Raw genomic sequence first — 14012 nt, 5'->3', positions numbered from 1 at the left:
TTTATAAAGCTCTGGTTAGGCTCCATTTGGAGTACTGTGTCCAGTTTTGGTCCCCGCACCTCAGGAAGGACATACTGGCACTGGAGCGTGTCCAGCGGAGATTCACACGGATGATCCCTGGAATGGTAGATCTAACATACGAGGAACAGCTGAGGATCCTGGGATTGTATTCATTGGAGTTTAGAAGATTAAGGGGAGACCTAATAGAAATTTACAAGATAATACATGGCTTGGAGAGAGAGGACGCTAGGAAATTGTTTCCGTTCGGCTAGGAGACTAGGACCCGTGGACACAGCCTTAGAATTAGAGGGGGTAAATTCAGAACAGAAATGCGGAGACATTTCTTCAGCCAGAGAGTGGTGGGCCTGTGGAATTCATTGCCGCAGAGTGCAGTGGAGGCTGGGACGCTAAAAGTCTTCAAGGCAGAGATTGATAAATTCTTGATGTCACAAGGAATTAAGGGCTACAGGGAGAATGCGGGTAAGTGGAGTTGAAATGCCCATCAGCCATGATTGAATGGCGGAGTGGACTCGATGGGCCGAATGGCCTTACGTCCGCTCCTACGTCTTATGGTCTTATGGTCTTACTCCAGAAAAATGGAAAAATGAAAAATGGATACGTAAACATCAGCATAAACAGTATGATTATCTCTTTTTTTCTTTTTGAGATATGGAGAATCAATTACTGTTATTGCCCCCCTCAAATTGACCTTGAACTGGGTGGCTTGCTCAGCTATTTCAAAGGGCAGCTAAGATTCGACTACATTGCTACAGCCAGCAGATTTCCTTCCTGAAAGGGCATCAGTGAATCAGATGGATTTTCATCACAAATGATGACAGTTTTACAGTCATTGAAAATGGTGACCAACTTTCAATTCCAGCCTGATTGGCATTTAATCCCTGGAAAAGGTTGCATTTGGATCAACGCCTCGGATTATTCAATGTAACCCATGCTGTGGTGAGGATGTGAAGAGATTTGAAAACCGTGGTGAAAGGGCCTGTATGTACTGAAGTATAGGGGAACAAGAGCAGACAGTAGGTGGAACGCTTTTATACACAAAAGGCTTTGAGGCTGGACTAGAGTCTGTAAGTGAAGTCATTGCAGTTTCAGTGATCAGGACAGTTTGTTTATTATGTGGGAGAATTCTACATGTTTCAGCTAAGCTGCTTGAGTCATCTGACATGCATGAACAGGGAACCTAACATGACAGAATGAAAAAGTAAATATCAGCCAGACAGAAAAACAATGAAAAAAAACTGTAGCAGTGTGGGCACGGATGGTGCAGTGGTGTTTTTAATCAGAGTTGACACTTGAAATGGAATCTAAATGCATCACAAACAGGGAGCTTTCCGCTCACTAAATCACGCAAAGGGAAGCAAGCTGTGAAACAGCACAGCATGTGAATGCCCTTGAGCCAACTCTCCATTCCTGGTAAATGATTTGGAGATGCTGGTGTTGGAATGGGGTGTACAAAGTTAAAAATCACACAACACCAGGTTATAGTCCAACAGTTTTCGCCTGATGGACTATAACCTGGTGTTGTGTGATTTTTAACTTCCTGGTAAATGGCGCTGAAGGTCAGCAAACCTAATTGGCCAATAATGAAGCCACTCTGCATTGTGTCCTCATACAGAGAGAGTTCTCTGTGAACAAAATAGGCAATGAGGGGCCAACGCAATGACAAGGAGGATCTCCCCAGGGGTTCACCTGGGGTGTGAAACAGCACCAGCACATTCAACACTACAGTCAATGGGTGGTTGACTAATTAATAACAATTGGCTCAAGTGGAACAGCCCTTTATAATGATGCTGCAAGTGCCATTTCAAATATTCCTTATAAAAGGTTCTGTGTTGTAGTGGGACCATCCTTACCTTAGGGCCCGGGGGCTGAGCTTCAAGTCCCACCTGCTCCTCTGTCATAATGTAGAACCTCTATCCTGTGGAAAGAGGCCACTCAGCCCATCAAGTCTGCACCAGTCCTCTAAAGAGCATCCCATCCTAATCATACAACTCCACATTTACCATGGCTAACCTACACATCTCTGGATACTGCAGACAATTTAACATGGCCACCTTTGGACTGCGGGTGAAAACATACAATCTCAACACAGACAGTCACCCAAGGCAGGGATCAAACCCAGGTCCCTGGCGCTGTGAGACAGTAATGCTAACCACTGAGCTACCATACCACCTTGAGCATCACTTAGCAGATTGATTAAAAGATATAACAAAAGGGAACCTGACCCTCTACAAACCTGACACTGTGGGTCTGACAGCATTCCACAGTTACCAAAACTCCTATTTCTCGCTGACAACTGGAAAACAGTCACCGGTGATCCATTGTTATCGGATCAATTTTTATTTTAAAATGCATTCTCCTCCCACCCTCACACTATAGGTCCCTTTCATGAGGGGAATTGTGCTTTTTTTTTCAACGATACCAAATAACAGAAACCAGGCATCGAGTTATTGAGGAGGAATTAAATTCATCCCCTCCCTCTGCACAGTTCTTTGTTTCACTGTCCTTCCCACGTTTCTAACCGCTGAATGATGTGCACAGGCTGCAGGTAAGTCCTTGCAGTGGAGTTTCGGAATGTGGCAGTCGCATACTTTGGTGAATACTTTGGAGCTGGCAACGTATATTTCAATGTAGAGTGGAAGTACTTAACCCCCACAGCATAAATAATGAACTCCTTCATTGACGACTGCCAAGATTTCATTCTAATTTGGATTACAGAGCTATTCTATTGGCTGAGTGAGTGCACTGCAGTTAAAGCATACGCTTTCAAACTGAAGCACTAACCTTAGCTCATTTAGCCATGCTGCACAGGTCAGTTTGCCAAAAGCTTTGACTTTTCTTTAGAACATAGAAACATACGGCACAGAACAGGCCCTTCGGCCTACGATGAGCTATTCTATTGGCTGAGTGAGTTCACTGCAGTTAAAGCATACGCTTTCAAACTGAAGCACTAACCTTAGCTCATTTAGCCATGCTGTACAGGTCAGTTTGCCAAAAGCTTTGACTTTTCTTTAGAACATAGAAACATACGGCACAGAACAGGCCCTTCGGCCTACGATGTTGTGTCTTTCTCTACCTTCTTCCCTGAAGAGTGTTTCGGGAAGGAAATGGGTTGGGGGGGTGGGGGGTGGGTGGGTGTCAGGGTGTCAGCTCAACTACAGAAAGCTACATTCACAAAATGAGATCAAAGGCAATGCTCAATCACATGGAGAATCGATCGTTTCCAGGTCACACACTTCTTGTTTCAGAAAGATGCACAAAGAGCACTCCGTGAGGCCCTTCATAGCCAACCCTGACGGGACACCTTCCAAGAGGTGCTGTCCAATTGTCCCTGCCTTCAGACTCCTGCCAGGGACCAGCTGGCTTGTCCATCAACTGCTGCAACACCTACCTAGCCCAATTGCAAAATGCATTCTGCTACAGAATTCTGCCTATCGGTGTTCGGCTTGGCTTCCTTCTCGTCCATAAGGTTGTTAATTCAAGTCCCACTCCAAGCTTGGATACTCAAAACCAAGGCTGCTATTCCAGTCCAGTAAGTTAGGATGCTGCCATAGGAGATAGGTGAAGTATTACTCCAAGGCTCTATATGTCTGCTTGGCTCAATGCAAAACAATAGGTGTGCATTTTTCTCAGCCCCTCCCCATCCAGTGTCCTTCTTAATATTGCATTGTTTAATAAACAGCACACAAGCTTGTTATCTCATTGCTGTTTGTGGGAGCTTGCTGTGCACACAGTAATCACGACATTTCCCACATTATCGCAATGCCTTCAAAATACTGTATTGATCGCAAAGTGCTTTGAAACAATTAGTGATTCTCAGAAGAGTCAAAAAGTGTGGCATTGGAAAATTACAGCCAGTCAGACAGCATCCGAGGAGCAGGACAGTCGACGTTTCGGACATACGCCCTTCATCAGGAATGGGCACTGACCGGCTGTGCTTTTCCAGCATCACACGTTTTTGACTCTGATCTCCAGCATCTGCAGTCCTCACTTTCTCCCGGTCCTCAGAAGAGTTGTGTAACTGTAAATCTTTTCTCAAGTAGCCATTTTTCTCCCAAGATTGGACAGACTGGGCCTGTACCAATTGGAGTTTGAAGAATGAGATATGATCTTATTAAAAATCCTGCATGGACTCTACAGGGTGGATGCCTAAAGGATCTGGGAGAGCCACAAAACAAAAGTGTACAGTTTAAAAATAAGGGCCCATCCTTTTAAGACGGAAATGTGGAGAAATTTGAGGTGATGTATTTGAGTAGGGCGTACATTTGGATGACAATATAAAATTGTGGGTACAATTCTGAAAGGATGCAGGAGGAAAGGTACCTGGATGTATATGTGCATTGGTCAGTGAAAGCTGTAGGGCAGGTACAGCAGACTGTAAGTCAAGCATTTAGCATCTTTGGCTTTATTAATAAGGGCAAAGAGCACAAGAGCAAGAAGTTAATGTTGAATTTGTATGAGATACTTCAGTTGGAATACTGTGTACAGTGTAGGCACCACATTATAGGAAGGATGTGGACGCACTGGAGACAGTGTAGAATTACAAGAGTGGTTCCAGGGATAAGGAACTTCAGTTAGAGTCAAAGAGTCAGAGAAATGTACAGCACAGAAACAGACCCTTTGGTCCAACTCTTCCACGCCAACCAGATGTCCCAATCCGATCTAGTCCCACCTGCCAGCACCTGGCCCATATCCCACTACACCCTTCCTATTCAAATACCCATCCAGATGCATTTTAAATGTTGCAATTGTACCAGCCTCCGCCACTTCCTCTGGCAGCTCATTCCAATCACGTATCACCCTCTGAGTGAAAAAGTTGCCCCTTAGGTTTCTTTTATATCTTTCCCTGCTCACCCTAAACCTATGCCCTCTAGTTCTGGACTCCTCCACCCCAGGGAAAAGACTTTGTCTGTTTATCCTATCCATGCCCTTCATGATTTTATAAACCTCTATAAGGTCACCCCTTAGCCTTCGCCTTAGCCTATTCAGCCTCTCCCTATAGCTCAAATCCTCTAACCCTGATAACATCCTTGTAAACCTTTTCTGAACCCTTTCAAGTTTCACAACATCTTTCCAATGGGAAGGAGACCAGAATTGCACACAATATTTCAACAGTGGCCTAACCAATGTCCTGTACAGCCGCAACATGACCTCCCAACTCCTGCACTCAGTACTCTGACCGATAAAGGAATGCATACCAAACGCCTTCTTCACTATCCTATCTACCTGCAACTCCACTTTCAAGGAGCTATGAACCTACACTCCATGGTCTCTTTGTTCAGCAACACTCCCCAGGACCTTACCATTAAGTGTATACGTTGTGAGGACAGATTGAAGAAGTCGTTCTCCTTTGAGAGGAGACTTGATGCAGTTTTACAAAACCATGAGCAGGCTGGGTAGATGAGACAGAGACAAAACTGTTCCTCCTCATTAAAGGAAGAAGAACAAAGGGACACAGATTTAAAGCGATGCGCAAACGAACCAAGGGTGAAGTGAGGAAAATTTGCACTCAGTGAGTAATCTGGGTATGGCACGCACTGCCTGGAAGTGTGGTGGAGGCAGATTCAATTGAGACATTCAAGAGGGCACTGGATGATAGTTTGGATAAAAATAATGTGCAAGGGAATGGGGAAAACGCACAAGATTGGCACAAGGTCACAACACTCATGGTGTAGGTGTGATGGATCAAATGACCACCTCCTGTGCCATAATATTTTTGTGACTCTGTGAATGTTTTTCGCACTGAGTCTGTGGAAGTCTATTCTCCTGAGAAGGATCATGGAATATTTTGAAGGCAGAGGTCGGTTGCTTCTGGAATATCAAAGGAGTCAAGGATTATCAGGGTTGGTGGAGGGGTGGACAGGAATGCTGGGATGAGGCCGCCTTCAGATCAACCGCAATCTTAGATTAGATTGGATTCCCTACAGTGTGGAAACAGGCCCTTCAGCACAACAAGTCCACACCGACCCTCCGAAGAACAACCCATCCAGACCCATTTCCCTCTGACTAATGCACCTAACACAATGGGAAATTTAGCATGGTCAACCCACCTGACCTGCACGTTTTTGGACTGTGGGAGGAAACCGGAGCACCCAGAGGAAACCCATGCAGACATGGGGAGAACGTGCAAACTCCACGCAGGTTGGGATTGGACCTGAGACCCTGATGCTGTGAGGCAGCAGTGACTAACCACTGAGCCACCATGCCACCCCAAGTAGCAGGGTTGGTTTGAGAGGCCAAACGATCTCAGGGTCTGAATCCAGTGCAGATTCACAGAGGCAGCGGCAGTGGCAGGTTTGGGCCCAGTACGAGACCCAGTGGTATCAGCAGCAGCTGCATTGGTGAGGTGGGCCTGAAGTGGACTCTTGGTGGCAGCGGAGTCAAGTTTGGATTGGTGTGGTACCCAGCATCAGTACTGTCTGCACTGGCGAAGTCCAGCAAGGACTCATATTGGCGACGGTATCGGTGGAGGTGACATGACACTGAACAGTGGCGGCCTTTGTTCCTACATTGGTGAAGGGGTCTAGTGCCATTCCACCAGACCCATGGCCAGTGGCATAGGACTGAACAAGGACGGTAAAGTTGAAATATATTTTCTTTATTTTTTAACATTTTTGCCTTTATATTCTATGTTTTGGTTGTTTTTTTCTGTGTTTTAAGATGGCGCCAGACAGTGGGTTACACTATATCATACTTTTCACTGTACTTTGAAACAAAATAAACATGTGAAATACATAAATCAAAATAAATAAATCAGATGCGGCTCTTCCACTTTGTATGTTTGAATAAGGGCTAGAACAGGCTCAAGGGACTGAATGGTCTACTCCAGCTCCTAATTTTTAATGTTCCTGATTTGATAATACATAGCTAATAGAGAGAAGTATTCAAAGAGATTAAAATGAGACATAGATTTGATGGCGTATCTGTGATTTTCCTCTCAGCTTACTCACGGGAGTGTCCTGGAGTTGAATCTTTCATTCCAGGAAACAGCAGGGATAGGCCCTGGAGCTTCGGTAATCAGATTATAGCTCACCTCTTACAGGATTGGGAGAATTGGGATCCGGTTTGATGGTCCCATTGCCGCTGCTGCACTCATTGCTGATTGCTCAGTGGTTTTCGAGACAAGGCTTTTTCTGAATCCGCAGTATAGAGATGGACACAGCATTTTCATGTTTGGCCAGAGGGTCAGGCATAGTTGGAGCAGGCTCAATAACACTCTATCCCAGCAGCACTGACGTTGCAGTCCCACAGAGCAAACCTCGCTGAATCTCCCGTCTAGTCAAAGGCAGCGGGCTCCATTTTACACCAAAAAGGAAGAGCTCAAATTTCCCTTGTACTTCATTGCATTCCTCAAAGTGTCCCAAACTTCACACACACAACCAAATACTCTTTCTCAAGCGCAGTCAGGGTTTCTTGTGCAAGTGCTCTTTCTGTCCAATGAGCTGTCGTCAGGCTGCCCCAGTTGACTGTGCTGGTAGGGATAGCAGGACTTGTACTATTGTCCCGAATTGGCAGAGGCAGTAGGCAAAGCTCCTCTGAGGCCGCAGTGCCACCAGGTTGATACATCATGCAGTGGACGTTGACCCTCACTGCCAGACCTGGTAACCCTGGTAAAACCTGATCCACCTCCTCCACCATTGATAAGCCTGATTGTCTCCTTATGCACAATACAAAAGGGAAAACAATTCTGATCGCCATAAAAGAGGGACTCATCATTGGATGCTGCATTCAAAAGTGTTCATTAATTGGCCAATACAGCAAAGTTGCCTATTCCAAGTCCTTAAGTAATAAGGAGCAGTAATATGAATGAGACCTGTTTCTTTTGAAATTTGAAGGTTACAGGGTGATCTGATCAAAATCTTCAGGATAATAACAGGAAAAGACAGGGTAGATAAAGATAAATTATTTTCACTGTTGGAGATTGTGGAACTAGGGGGCGTAATTTGAGAATTAGGGGCAAACTCTTCAGGAGAGATGTTAGGGAGCACTTCAACACACAAAGGCTGGTAGATGTTTGGAACTTTATCACCAATGACAGTTGATGGTAAATCAGTTGTAATTTTACATCTGAGATAGATAAATTTTGTTACACAAAGGTATAAAGAGATGTATTCCTTCTTTGTCTGAATATGAAATGCCTCCGCAGTAACGTGATATTATTGTGTATTCTACATCATTGAAAATACTGCCATTGCGATATGTTTTAGTCAATAAATTTTTCCACTCTGCAGCCCCTGCCTGACTTCCAGTTCTCACAAACATCATCCCCCTCAACACATCCATCACCTGACACTTAGCTACAACTGGTTGTACAACTACAATGTGCTGCACCTCACTCATGCTCTAAACTGACCACACAATATTGCCATGGAACTGTTGACATTCACCTGAGGGAGTGTAGAGTCACAGTTAAACGTTTTAACTGGTAGGCAACACCTCTCACACACCCGCAGTATTTTGCTATAAAAAATGTCCTGTAGTTTCTGCATCTAGTTCTGGAATAAGAACAGACACACAAACTTCAGACCAAGGGTTGAGAGTGATGACACTTATTGAGTCATACAGCTACCCTCACCCTCCCTGAAGCACTGTATTCATGTGCTGTGCAATGTAATCTGCTTGAATTATAATATTGTCTTTATCCTGGATTGCTTTTGTTGATATTGATCTGCAATATTTTAATAAATCTTAAGGAAGGGTTTTTCCCTCCACCCTAAATCCAACCGTGTAGGCAGCTTCTTTGATATGGTGACCAATGTATTTCTGATAATATATGAACATATTAGATTAGGTATTTGAAGTTCATCATCTATTTAATTTTTACTCACTGCTACACTTAACATAATCACTTTCAGATGGAAGTAATTAAACTGAAATTTTCCAATGAGACGGATTCTTTTGGCATTTATGAAGGATTTCGCTCTCATGTCAGCTTCTATGCATCTTTCAGCATTTCCCGACACATTAGGAGCAACGATTACATTCAACGGCTTATTAATTAATATTTTCAGAAGGGTGCAAATTAATTCATCTTAAAATAAATCCGTCATTTGATTTTCCACTGGGGATGGTTTCAGACCTTGCAATGTTGGATCCCACACAATCCTCGTTCGGTCCGCTGAAACTCACTGAGCAGTCCTCCACTTTCCAACAGCACTGTGAAACATTGATCACCCACACCACTGCAGCTCAAATGCCAACATTGGACTTTTATTATTGGGATTCTGGCAGTTCTACTTACTTGCTCTGTCACATCTGGGTGAATACATGAAGGCTAATGAACTTTGGATCACAAGCTCGTCAACTGCCTTCAATCCGAAACAAACAATATTGATTTGATTAGGCCAGTCTTTCTTCAGGTGTTTTGTTTTAAATGGATGATTACCTAAAGGAATAACGTTTACATGAGCTAAACACTGTGATGGTGACCTTAGCATTTGTAGCAGTGGTATTTGCTGGAAGATAAATATTGGCCAAGCCACCAGGGAAAACTCCCATGTTTCTCCCCCCAACATCATGCCAATGAAATTTCCTCTACAAAGGTAAGATGGGATCTCAGTCCAATATTTCAAATCAAACGCAGCATCTCCAACCATACAACATTATCTAGAGCACTGCACTGCAGTGGACTGCCAGTCTAGACTGCAACTGAGACTTGAACCCACAGCTTTCTAATACACAGGTAAGGATGTTGACCCAGAGGCACAGGTTTGAGGCCCAAAGTGTCAGCCCACTAACATGTCTTGCTCATTCTTCCAGGCAAAACAGACCACATTCATCACCTGGGGTCGGATTGGTCGGATTAGGCTGGGTGTAGAGTTCCTGCTAAGGTCGATGTGTGCCCAGCAGATCTGCAATTAAACTGCAGTTTCATTGAACTTTGAACAAGCGACCGGCTTGGGAGCTTCCTCTCCTCCCTGCTGCTGATCTGCACTTGCTTTCAAAGCAGACTGCATTGGTCTTAATTGGTTGGGCTTGGTTCAGGGATCCTAGCTGAGCTTCTCCTGGAACTTGATATCAAAACCTCTGAGTCAAGCCTTGCGTCGCTTCCTTTGACCACTGTGAAAGCACACCCCAGCCTCAAGCTCTCCATTGAATATTCTTGTTGGGAAGCGAGTGTCAGACATTCTGGCCAGATGAACAGTCCAGTTCAGTTGTGACTGTCTCAGTAAGGTGCGGATATTTGGTAGGCCAGCTTGGCTGAGCACTCCAGCATCTGCTATTTTGTCCTGCCGTCTGATCTTCAGAAGCCTCTGAATGCATCTCAAGTGCAAGCAGTTGGGCTTTTTGCTTGGTGACACTGGTCCACAGTCTAAGTCTCTCATGTGTAAAGTGGCATTGGCAGAGCTGTTGCTCGTTATAGCTCAGCACAGTTACTCCCAGGTTGGTGCGGACGTCTGTTGAAAGCTGTACTTACTTCAGCAGTTCTTTCATGTGGCTCTTAATCAGATTATAATAGAAGGGTATGGAGTGTCAAAATAAGTGAACTTATCCACTGTTGACCGGTTCCAGTTATGGACTGAAATCCTGGGTGTGAGGTAGGGTGTTGCTGAAGGTTCTGAGTTTGCTGGTACATGACTTCAGTTTTCTTTGTGCTGATTGTAAGGCTGAGGTTGCGTTGGAGTACAAGTTCATGATACACCCCACTCCCAGCTTTGGAATGGCAACTAATGCACAATGAATAGCAAAGAAGGCAATTGTAAAGTATTTTTCTTTGGCTGGAGTTTTCCTAGATCAAGCAACTTTCCATTCAGTCAGTATCTGATTTTGATGCCAAGGTCATCATGATGGTGTAAAACCATGTCACTTTATCTTTTGTGCTTTTCAAATTTTTTGGACTGAAATTAGAAAGAACTGTTTGAAACCCAGGGACCTACAAGGATGACTGCATGCTTTGAAAGTGTGCAATTTGATACTTTTAGTGAACTCTACTGTGGGCTCCAGCAACGTGCAGACGAGCTGGAGCCAAAGGGTGGTCATAAGTGAAGATGACAGGTGTGAAGTAGTGGCCAGTTATCAATGACAATGAACCGTCTTGTCCATCAACAGCCATGTGGTGGTTTCTCAGATTGTGAAGCAGCTTGGGTTGTGAGAAAGACAGACAAGAAGAGAAATCAATTCTCTGAGGGAAGCCATTTTAAACCAGAAGAAAACCAGTCTGTCTTTCCTTTGGCGGATGCTGCACATTGAAACTCTCAATTAGATAAATCAGAAACCTTTCAAAAATAAGACAACCCCCCCCACCTCTTGCAAAACAGGGAAAGCACTCAAAACAAGGAAGGACGAGGAGAAACCTTCAGATCAACATGAACCAACTCAACAGATCTTGTGAACGAAGACTATGGTACTGTTTTTCCAGTTTTATCTCTGCCCATGTTTTGCTTTCATATTTATGATTGTCTGTCTGTATGTGTGCAAGGGGGAGTTGATAAGGAGTGTATAGTTTCAATTTGTACAGTTTACTTAGTGTAATTGTTTACTTGTAGCGAGAATCTTGTCTATGTTTGTCCGTATGTGTGCAAGGAGGAGTTTATAAGGGGTACAACATTTTAATTTGTGGAGTTTACTTTGTGTAATTATTTACTTCTAATAAGAATCTAATGACCTGTAACAAATAGATATTTGTGTTATGTGCAGAAACCTGGTCTGTGCTTCTAATGACCTGGGTCTAAAAATCAGGTGATTTAGGGATTTTGCACATTGCTTTTAAACAGGTTTAACTTCAATGGTGACTCTGGGAATTGTAGGGCTTTGTTTCCAAAACTCATGCCATCTCAATGATTTACAGGAAGGCATTGAAGAGCACTGGGGAGAGAAGCATGCTAAAGAGGGGTTGGCATGAGCACAAAGGTTGCTGAACTAGCGTGGGCTTTGTAGACAGATCATAAGTGGCTCAGTGGTTAGCACTGCTGCCTCACAGCGCCAGGGACCTGGATTTGATTCCACACTTGGGCGACTGACATTACCGATAGTGTCCAGGAACGTGTAGATTATGTGCATTAGCCATGGGAAATGCAGGGATGGGGAGGTCCTCTTTGGATGGTTGGTGTAAGCTGAATGGCCTGTTTTCCCACTGTAGGGATTCTATGGATAAGCATATGTACTGACATTGGAACAGTACAGAGCAGGTTTCACAGTATCAGGAAAACTCTTCTAGGTTTTGTGGTCTGCAGTCTTGTGATCCCTTATGTATCATTTTTATTTGGATACTGGGCAAGTCAGCAATCTATATCTGGGAATATTTATAGAATAGGCTGTTCCAAGAATCATTAAGTGGCAACATTAAATTCTGCCAACCACTGGAAAGGATTCACTCAGGACAGTTTGAGGAAACTGAAGATGGGTTTGAAGGTTACTGGCAGTGAGTGGGATAAGGAGGAAGAGACGAACAGAGAGAGAAGTCGCCTTCATGTTAGGAGTACCCGTTGTTGACAATGCTGCTGGGAATACCGATCAATCTACACAGTTTTCATACAGGGGACTCTATCAAGAGTCAAGAACAAATGTTGCTGGGTCAAAATCCGACAATTCCCTCCCTAACGGCATTGTGGGACTACTTACAGCACATGGACTGCTGTGGTTCAGGAAGTGGGTTAAGGTGAGAGGGGAAAGATTTAAAAAGAATCAGAAGGGTAACGTTTTCACGCAGAGGGCCGTGCAGTGTAGGGAATGAGCTGCCAGAGGAAGTGGTGGAGGCTGATACAATTGCAGCATTTAAAAGGCATCTGACAGGTATGTGAATAGGAAGGGTTTAGAGGGATACGGGCCTGATACTGGTTAATGGGACAAGGCCAGATTGGGATGTCAGGTTGGTACAGTTGAGTTAGACCAAAGAGTCTGTTTCTGCAGTATATGGTGCTTTGGTTCTGTGATGTTAGAACTCAGCAGCAAGTTCCAGGGATTAGTAGGCAGTTGAGGGTGCTACCTTCCCCCACCCTCCTCTCTGACCTATCACCTCCATCCCCACCTATTGTACTCTATGCTACTTTCTCCCCACCCTCAACCCCTCTCATTTAACTCGCCACTCTGCAGGCACTCTGCCTCTATTCTTGCTGAAGGGCTTTTGATTTTCCTGCTCCTAGGATGCTGCCTGACCTGCTGTGCTTTTCCAGCACCACTCTAATCTAGACTCTGGTTTCCAGCATCTGCAGTCCTTGTTTTTAACCTAGTTGAGGGTGCGAGTCAGAACTCAAGTCCTTGGGAGCTGAGAAAGTGGGATTCTTGAGGGCAGTGTGTTAGGGGTAGCTGTGAGATTCAGAAGAAGCCAATGGGCATTGATACTTCAGTGTAGCTGAAAGTGAGGGTTGAAAAGTTCACAAGAAATATTTACTTGACATAACATAGCAAGGTTGGTGCGACTGAAAAAACTGTAGACGCAACACCGACTCGGATATCCCAACCAATCTCGTCTCACCTGCCAGCACCCGGCCCATATCCCTCCAAGCCCTTCCTTTTCATATACCCATCCAGATGCCTTTTAAATGTTGCAATTGTACCAGCCTCCACCACTTCCTCTGGCAGCTCATTCCATACACATACCACCCTCTGCATGAAAAAGTTGCCCCTTAGGTCTCTTTTATATCTTTCCCCTCTCACCCTAAACCTATGCCCTCTAGTTCTGGACCTCCCCCCACCCCAGGCAAAAGACCTTGTCTATTTACCCTATCTATACCCCTCATGTTTTTATAAACCTCTATAAAGTCACCCCTCAATCTCCGACGCTCCAGGGAAAACAGCCCTAGCCTGTTCAACTTCTCCATATATCTCAAAATTTTCAACCCTGGCAACATCCTTGTAAATCTTTTCTGAACCCTTGCAAGTTTCAGAACAACCTTTCAATAGGAAGGAGACCAGAATTGCACACAATATTCCACAAGTGGCCTAACCAATGTCCTGTACAGCCGCAACATGACCTCTCAATTCCTGTACTCAATACTCTGACCAATAAAGGAAAGCATTCCAAACATCTTCTTCACTATCCTATCTACCTGCGA

General features: G+C 44.4%; 1 protein-coding gene across 1 annotated transcript in view; it reads right to left on the bottom strand.

Moving 5' to 3' along the window:
* Positions 1–14012, bottom strand: part of LOC122551916 (receptor tyrosine-protein kinase erbB-4-like) — a 958043-nt gene that overhangs the window by 634411 nt on the left and 309620 nt on the right. The window lies entirely within an intron of this gene.

This window comes from Chiloscyllium plagiosum, chromosome 7, assembly GCF_004010195.1.
Source record: "Chiloscyllium plagiosum isolate BGI_BamShark_2017 chromosome 7, ASM401019v2, whole genome shotgun sequence".
NCBI lineage: Eukaryota > Metazoa > Chordata > Chondrichthyes > Orectolobiformes > Hemiscylliidae > Chiloscyllium > Chiloscyllium plagiosum.
The sequence above is the reverse complement of the archived record's forward strand: the minus strand, read 5'-3'. Positions and strand labels throughout refer to the sequence as shown.